We start from the raw sequence: 9,806 nt of genomic DNA on the forward strand, positions 1-9,806 counted from the left end.
GGGAAAAATCATGCTGATTTCCCATGCCACCATTTGGCCTAGGCACGATCACCACCGGGCCATGCTTGGGCTGGGCCAAAAAATTGGGCTTCATGCCGTGCTACTGGCCCACGGGCTGCATGACCATCTATAGTCGTGGCCTCTTGTGCCCCTATCACACTACGCCTCCCTCTTTCCCCATGATTCCTAGCCGCCACACCACTTCTTGTCTCGATGGTCGGATGACCTCTTACTTCCCCTCATCGATGCCGGTGCCATCGCTTCTTTCTTGCTGGCACCTGCATGGCCTCTTCCTTCTCGTCGGCGCCCATGTAGCTTCTTCCTCCTCTTCACCGATAGCGCACCGCCCGTTAGTCTTCCTCACCACAACGTATTACCCCCTCGATCCAGCATGGCGGTGGCACCAGGACCTTCTCTAGGAGAGGATAAGGAGCTAGATCCGTCGATCTAGCGCTCCTTGCGGTGAGGTCACCGCATGAGGGCACGGTGGCAGTGGTGGCCCTAGGAGCCTCCGCATGGGAGAAGACAGGTGGGTGCGGAGTTTCTCTTGTAAGTAAACTCCCAAATGTCATATTTTTACATACTTTGCTTCTAATCAAAGCTAGCTATGGTAGAAAGCCAGATTTGATTCCAAACGTGGTTGATAAAAATTGTCACAAACAATCTTGGTTTGGTGGGGAAGTTTTTTCTTAAGGGCCAGACCGCTGGAGATCTATGGTTTCTTGCATAATTGATCGATCCATCGCATCCAAAGGGGAAAAAGAAAAGAAAATTTATGACTTTCCCTTTTGTGAGGTTCGGCAGGCGCTAGCTCTCGTCCTCTGCTAGCTATGCCTGCATGTGGGCCCCATGGGGACCCGAGCCATACCTTAGCTAGGTTAGGGGCAGGTCCGATCCACTCTAGTGCACTGCAGTGGATATGGGCTATGATTGTGAGTGAGGTCTAGCTCATGCCAACGGAGGCAGCAGAGCGTTCCATAGCCCTAGTGTCCTAGTACGTGCACACAGTGGCTCATGGGCCCCACACATGATATATAAAAAACATTTTTTCTTGCGCTCCCTCCTCGTTCTCACTTGCTCTGTCCATCCTCATCCTCACATGACCTGATGGAACCGCCCCCTCCTTTCCCTCACCCACACCCACCTCTCTTGAACAATTAATCCCATCGTGGATCCATAGATCGAGCAAGGTGAGGAGTAGATCGGGTAGGCCGGCGAAGGATCTGGGCACGTGCAGAGCGTTTTGGGCGTGGATTTGGGGGCATGACCCGTCGCGTGGACACGGAGGACCTCCTCTATCGATGCGCCATGAGCTCCCATCGGTCAGGATAGGAAGGGCTCAGGTAGACGGTGAGCCAAGCATGGTGGCAGCTAGTGGGCTTAGGTGCTTGGGTGCTGCCAGCTGCGATGCTGCCAGCCAGGAGCTCGTCGGTGACGGTGCTGTCGGTTCCAGCGCCGCAGACCGCCAGCTCGTCCAGGAGCTCCATGGGGAGGGTGCGGATGAGGTGGGTGCTCTGCATCATCGCCTCATAGTCATCGGGTAACTAGTTGGGTGTGGAGTGCCACATTGAGTCTAGGAGAGATTTTTTATCCCGTTAGGTGCGACTCATCTGTAGAAGCTGGTTTTGTTTCTGAGAACCACAGTATGGATACTCCATTGTTCCTGTGTCAACTAGAGTAGCCCATGTTTAATTTACCACATCGGAAGCTAACTATATTTCATGTCCCAAAAAATGCGTGCTTTGCGTGGATTCTTGCAGATACTACAAGTGGGTAACAGTGTCAGCACTAATAGCGTATATAGCTTAATTTGCTGGCCTGGCATGGACATGGAAGTTAATCATGTTTGTGTAAGTGCATCTAGCCCTTTAGTGGGTTTTGGTAAATTGAATGACAACACAATTAAAGGTCTAATAAGTTTGCTAAGTGTTGAACAGGAAATTGAGTCTATTGCATACACTTGTGGGTTGTGTATTAACAAGTATATACAAGGTTCAACTAGTAGACAAATTTGATGATATGCCACATTGTGTTAAAGTGAATACCAAATTGTGTATTGTTGTATTAGAAGTTTATGGAAGCAATCTAGTTCAAACAAAAGATAACAATGCAAATAGAATCAATGAAATGGCTTCTATATTGTGGGATATCATAGCATCATGTGAAAGATCAATTGGAATGTTAAGCTAAAATGAGAAGGGAATAAGGAATCGTGAATTAGCTTGACCATATTGATGTTGATCCATGTATGTCTCTATGTGAGACAAACTAAAGCTTGATTGATCTCAACATACTTGGTAAATGACAATGTATAGTGGATATAAGTCGGTCTCTACATTGGTTTGCTTACATGGATGAATATATGAAAGATTAATTGGAATGTCAAGCCAAAATGAGAAGGGAATAAGGAATCATGAATTAGCTTGACCATATTGATGTTGATCCATGTATGTCTCTATGTGAGACAAACTGAAGCTTGATTGATCTCAACATACTTGGTAAATGACAATGTATAGTGGATATAAGTCGGTCTCTACATTGGTTTGCTTACATGGATGAATATATGAAAGATCAATTGGAATGTCAAGCCAAAATGAGAAGGGAATAAGGAATCATGAATTAGCTTGACCATATTGATGTTGATCCATGTATGTCTCTATGTGAGACAAACTGAAGCTTGATTGATCTCAACATTCATATCTAGAAAATATTCAAGCAAGGATCAAAATATTGAAGAAATGTTTTCAATGGATGCTTAATATAATGTGACTTAAGTATGGCTTGATAGGGTAAAGATAGCAAGGAAAGGGCTTCGAGGTACTAAGCGAAGGTGAAGGGCAAGCGGCGGCTTGGCGACCGAGGTACCATGGCTAAGGTGAAGAAGAGAGTACTTGCATTGAGTCGAGGTACTAATCAAGCTATGAGGAGTCATATTGTGTTGAGGATCAAATCATTAGTGGAAGTGACTTGAAGCCATGAAGGTGAACTCATATGTATGGAAATGGTTCAAGTCACATAATCAAGGTATAATGAGAATGAGGAAAACATATTCGATAATAGAAGTTTTCAATTGCCAAATGAAGTGGCAACCAACTCAAAGGCATTTACATTCTTTTATGCTTTGAATTTGAGTTTAGGAAAAGCCGTACTATAAAGAGGGATTCTAGTATGGTTGGTCAACTGTGCAACTAGATGCTCAAAACTATAGATCTATATCCTCTTACCTAGCTAAAGCAGCCAGCCAAAAATCTCCAGATTCTACCTGTTTTGGCTAGGGCGGCAGTGCCGCCCATAAACGACCGTTGGGACCCAAGAGGTATAAATACCATTTGGGCAGGCCCATAACAGAGATCCTTCTTCTCCAATGGTTCAGTTTGAAACTAAACAGACCAAAGCTCACCTCTCCCTCCTCTATTGTTGCTCCTTCGTCCCTCAAGCAAATCCTTGATTTCCACCATCAAAACTTGAGAGAAAAGGTAGCAAAACTCGATTGGAGAGAAGATCCACTGATTTCCCAAGTCTGAGAGCATTTGGTTCACGTTTGGCCAGCGGTTCTAGGGTTTGTTACTCTTGGAGCTTGCTCCTAGCCGGCTAGGCGTCGCCCTTGCGCTTGCTAACTCGTGTGGCAGCCTTGGGAGGTTTGTAACCTCATTTAAAAGCTAAGAAATTACCTCTCACCTCAAGAGTTCGCTCTCTTGATTTGAGAACGAGGGTAAGGCAAGCCTTTGTGGCAAGGCCAAGCCTTTTGTGGCTTCCTCAACAATGTGGACTTAGGCAAGCCTTGGTGGCGAGCGAACCACGGGATAAATTTTGTGTCTTGCGTGCTTCACTTTGTATTCTTGCTGGTTCAGCTCTTTGCTAGCTGATTGTTAGGGTTTGGTAGCTCGATCCTCTCTTGTGTGAGATTTCTGTGGTATCCAGTCTTTGAACTAGATTTTGTCTTTCTGTTGCAGGAGTGAGCAGCTGAGAGGGTCAGGTTACTATCTATGAAATCTCAACGCCGTCTGCTTTATTTTTGAAGAGCGGCAGTGCCACCCTATAAGGTCGGCAGTGCCGCCCTATGTTCTAACAGAGTTTCGAGTTGAATTTTTATAGGCCTATTCACCCCCATCTAGGCCTCCTAGGCGACATCAAGGTCCTTTCAATTGGTATTAGAGCCTGGCTCTCAATTTCGGGCTTAACTGCCTTGAGAGAATGATGTCGACAAGTGAGAAGGTATCTCTAGAACTTTTACTTTTAGCTGGCTCAAATTATACATCTTGGTTTGCTAGTGTGCTTGATGTTTTTAGGACCATGGGTCCTCAAATAGAGCAGATTGTAGATGTGAGCATTTCACCTCCTCATGATGATTTGATCTACCTTTCTAGAGAGGAAGTGAAATGCTTACAACTCAATGCTCAAGCTGCTAATGTCTTATTTAGTGCTTTGAGTGAAGATGTACTTGATGCTATCATATTTGGAGATGGTGAACCACTTGGTGATGCTCATATCATTTGGACCACGCTCAAGGAAATGTATGGCAACTCCAAATGTGAAGAGAGCAACCTCCCATTGGAAAAACCACTTGAGGAATGCTCAACTTCATCGACAATTGATGAGCCTCAAGTGATTCTCTCAAAAGGCCTATTTGATCATGCCACATCCACTTTCTCGCCAACATATGACTTATTGGATGGTAATGAAATAGTTGGTGAGAACAATATTTTTACATGTGGTACTTCTACTTTCTTTAGTTCTTGTGAGACTAACATTTTGAAGGAAGAAGAAGCTTGTGATTGGTGGAAGTCAAATGATGAATCCACCTTACCAAGAAGCTCAACTCTCTATACCACTTCACATATCGGTCTCATGGCAAAGAAAGAGAAGAAAGTGGCAAGTGAGAGTGAGAGTGACAGTGACAGTGGTAGTGATGATGATGAGATCAATCAACACCTTGCACATCTAAGCAAGAAAGACAAGTTGATAGTGATCAAGTTCATAGAGAAGATTCAAGAGCAAGAAGAAGATCTCTACAAGCAAGAAGAGTTTCTCATTGAAAAGATCAAATGCTTGGAGAAGTTGACCAAAAAGCATGAAAAGCTTAAGTGCTCTCATGCTAGCTTGGTCCAAAGGTATGAAAACTTGTCAATTGAGCAAACTCATACTATTAACTCTCTATCTTATGTTGCTCAATTAGAAGATCAGAATTATATGCTCAAAGACAAGTTGGAAAGGCTTACTAGCAAAAATGAGACTTTACAAGAAAGTCATGATGGGCTTTTGTGCTCTCATGAGAAGCTTATGGAGTCTCATCTCATGCTAGAAGTTGCTCATGAGGTTGTGGTAACAACGGTAAAATCATACCAACCTCACACTCACAAATGCACACATACACAAGTTTCATCTATTTTATCATGTGCTAATAAGTGTTGCTCTCAAGCAAGCCAACCTTCCGTTGAGCATGTAATTATAGAAACTTGTGATGATTCCATTGCAAAAGAAAATGAACAACTCAAGGAAGAAGTTGAAATGCTAAAAAGGGACTTGATTCAATGGAAGGGCAAGTGCAATGCTCAACCTTCTCAAGATAACCATGAAGACATGGTGAAGAAGCTTGAGAAGGGATCAACCGATGCATGCATCAAGCCTTATCAAAAGGGTTACAAGTCCAACAATGGCAAAGTGAAGGGGATACTTAAAGAAGTGCAATCTGTCTAGAATGTAGTAGCTCAGCCAGCTGCACAGACTATGGCAATGCTGCACCCCAAGGGTGGTAGTGCCACACCTAGACAGAACAGGAAAGTTCCCAAGGCCATCAAGGTGCAACATCAATCAAAGAAGACTCTCATCACTTGCTTCAAGTGCAAGAAAGACGGTCACCATGTCAGAGATTGCCCCTTGAAGAAAGAAGAGAAGGGCGTGAGCAAGATCCAAGAGAAGAAGAAGATGGCTCATGTCAAGTTCTCCAACATGGGACACAATGCTTCTATGTGTTCCAACAAGGTCGATGATCAAGCCACACTTCCAAAGAACAAGACAAGAAGAAGCAAGAGGAAGTGTTATGGTTGTCATGAGAACGGACATGAAATTGGCTCATGTCCTAATAAGAAAAGTGAAGGCTTGTCATCATCAACAAAGAGGTTCATTAGCAAGGTAGCAAGCAAAGTGCAAGAAGAGAAGGCTAGAAAGAGCAAGAACCGCCTATGCTACACTTGCAAAGGAAAGGGACATTTAAGTAAGGATTGTCCCATGGGTAACACTTCTAACCTCAACTTGTCAATTGATTTAAATATGCTTAGGAGGCCCAAAAATGACACTTGTGCTAGAAAGGTGATTGGTTCACCATGTGCTAGCACACAGGCCATTTGGGTGCCTAAGTCTCGTGTGACTAACGATAATGGACCCAACATAGTTTGGGTACCAAATTGTGCTTAGTAAGTGTTGTAGGTACTTGAAGGTGATATGAAGCTTCGGGGTGCTTGAGCAAATTGATTGAAAATATTCACTCAAGCTATCAATCAATTCACATTGCATATTCTTATATGGTTGACCCAAAGATGAATCAATGGAAATACTTCAAAATTCATATTCACCTCAGTAACTAGTACCTAACCCTTGCTAGCTAGCCACTTGACATGTGTAGTCTCTAATAGTTCACAAATATATGTGTGTTTGTGAATTATTAAGAGTGGCTAGAGTACTTCAAGTCTAAGTGAATCATTTGCCATATGATGCTTTTAATGGCTCTCTAGTAGAGCAAGATCTTATTCATGTTGTAGGTAATGAGGAACCACCTTGTGGAGCAATCAAGAAAATGGCCATTGGTGATATAAGACCACAAGAAGTACATGCTACAAAAGTGGAAGCTCCTCAAGTTGCTGATGTACCAAATTCCGCTGATAACTCTGATGCAGAGGTGCAGCACACCCGTGCTACAAATCAGTAGGGCGGCAGTGCTGCACCCAAGGGCGATAGTGCCGTCCCTCCTACATAGTAGCAGCGGACTCCACTCTAGTTCATGGACAAATCTATAACCTTCATATGTGCAAGATGAAGATGAAAAGACCACCTCATCCATTACAATCAAGAAGGGTGGTAACATCTAAATCTCAAGTGCAATTTATTTGAAACTAAACTCATTTGTGTCTTGTGTAGCCACTTAGGATAATAGAAGCACTTGAGGATATTCATTGGTTGCTGGTCATAGAATAGAAATATGATCAAAATTGAATTGATCATACACACCAAGCAACATAGATGACTTGACTTTCCTTTGTGGACTTCAAACCAAGAAAAACAAGATGAAGCAAGTTTATGTTCGTGCACATTATGAGTTGGTTTGATGGATTTGGAATCTTGGTACCCATTGGAGGATACAAGTAGACTTCAAAATGGCCAAGAATAAAGAATCAAGCTCAAGTCAAGTAAAGGGACTTATTACTCACAAGTTAAAAACTTCCTACTTGATGGAATCTTGTCATATATTGCCAAATTCTCATTCTCATCTTATGTGCATCTACATGCTATAATGGTTGTGAGTATCTCTTGGCATAGTTCAAATTGATTACACTATTGTTGCCATGACCTAGACATAGAGTGAAAGTCTCAAGTTCTTAAATGAATAAAGTGATATGTGAGAAATTTAAATACTTAGAGCACTTATAAAAGGAGACTTTAATCTATGGCTAGAGTTGTGAGACTAATCTTTCTCTCTAAGTGATTTATGTAGTCTCACTAAATGAGAATGTGTTTCTCAAATAGAGTGTGCTATTATGTGAAGGCTATCAATCCAAAACCATGTGATGTATTTTCTCTCTAGCTAATTTGGATTAGACTTGTCTATGTTAGCCACTCACCATAATATGGCTTAAATCTGCCCTTTGGACTTAAATGACCAACCATGCACATTTACATTTCCATTCCACTCAAAAGAATGTGCATGAGGCATCAAGGGAGATTTAGTCCATGTTATGAGGTTTCTCCATTTTGGTAACCCACTTGTCATCCACATATAAATGGTTACTAAATGGAAAACTAGTGCTTGTGTTACTAACGTCTTTTTGTGATTGAGCTTATCCATAGAAAATCAATAAGAAGATGTTGTGCTAATTTAATTCACAAGCTTAAAGGTTATTCTTCACCTAAAGAAAGACGTTGCTGCTAAAGGCCATTTAGATCAAAAGTTTTAGTTTCTCTTGAATCAAGTTTGAGGTTGATCTGAATAAGCTATACAGGAAGAATTCACAAGATTATGAGTGTTGATGAGAGGACTGAATGGATATAACATCTTGTATGTATTCTCAACTGAAATCACCTCAAAGATTGGACAGGAAAAGAAGAAGAATCGTCGATCATCAAATCTATCTAGAAAATTGCAAATCTGAGTTGACTGCCTTCAAGCATGGATTTGGAGATTCAAATACTGATAAATTGACTTGAACCTTTGTGAGCATGCTATACACATCTAGTACTTGTTGCTTTACAATTGGTATGAAGATTGGTTTCAAAGAAAAGAAGTTTTGAGTTGGTTTCTGTCAGCTTCAACAGTGCAGTTTCAGATTTGAGCAGTTCTGGTAGAAAATTATTTTCACTGACCAAATGGAGTTCAAATGAGCCAAATTTTTGAGAGAAGTTAGAGGACTCATAGATGAAGATCTCTACCAATTTTCATGCATATTGGGCTAGTGGTCTGAGAGATATGGATTTCTTTTTCCTTTCTGAGGATGACAGAATCTGAAAATTGACTAAATGGAACTGGATTGCATTATGGCAACAAAATTGAGTTAGCTCTCAAGTTGGTCATGAAGAATCAGTAAATATGAGAAATATAAATTTGGTCTAAAGGAGTTTCAATGAAAGAAAAGAACTCACACAAGGGTCCAAATAAGTTGTAATCAGAGTACAAGCAGCAGCAAGTGATTACAACTAGTTGGAACAAGAAGTAATCAGTTGAGACTATTGAATTGCAAGCAGTTTCAAGGAGTTCAAATTAGTTGAAGTATAGTGCAAGTCACTCCCTTGACCTCATATTGTTAATGTGCTTAAGTGAACTTTGTGTACTCTTGTATGCACAAATTTAGAGGGACCTTAGCCTATATCTTGTGGGATTATTGGTTTCTTTCAAGTGTTTGATGTGCCGTCCCACGCATGAAAAAAGGAGGATGGGTAGTTCCTTTGGATTCTCTAGGTGTTTCATAATTATTCTAGGAGGTCTCGGTCTTTATATAACCAAGTGCTCCTAGTTTAAATGTTGAATGTCCTAATCCTTTAAATGGACCTAGATTTGGATGAGATGGAGAAAATAATTGAAGAGTGGGCTTTCATTGCTATTTCTCCTCTCTAGGTGCTCATCAAGTGCTTATGATCCATCCCATTGATCTCCCAGGATCTTATCAACAAAAAGTGGTAACTCCTAGTTCATAACTTGCAAATTTCATAAATTTTACCTTTGCTCTCTGTGCGAGTTGCTTTAGGTAAAGAAAGAACTAGAAAACTAATATGGATCTTGGATGATCACAAAATCTCTAATTCACCACATTTCATCAAGAGAGAACTATAGCCATCCAAATCATTGAAGTCTAACTTATGATGGTCATATCAATGAAAATAAGTGTGGTGATCTATCTACCTTGGTGGTGGTATGTTTCCTTGGCTTAATTTCAGTTGTTGCAAAATTATAATGCCTTGACCAAGATATAGGATGAACTCCCCTCGACTCTTAAACCGATTCTAGTGCATTTCACAAGTAATTCAAGCACTTGATGCACATATTAAGGGGGAGCCCATCCTATGCCTTGTGTCTTTTAATACTAACCTTTTCTTCTAGT

The sequence above is a fragment of the Miscanthus floridulus genome, chromosome 16 (assembly GCF_019320115.1).
Source record: "Miscanthus floridulus cultivar M001 chromosome 16, ASM1932011v1, whole genome shotgun sequence".
Taxonomy (NCBI): domain Eukaryota; kingdom Viridiplantae; phylum Streptophyta; class Magnoliopsida; order Poales; family Poaceae; genus Miscanthus; species Miscanthus floridulus.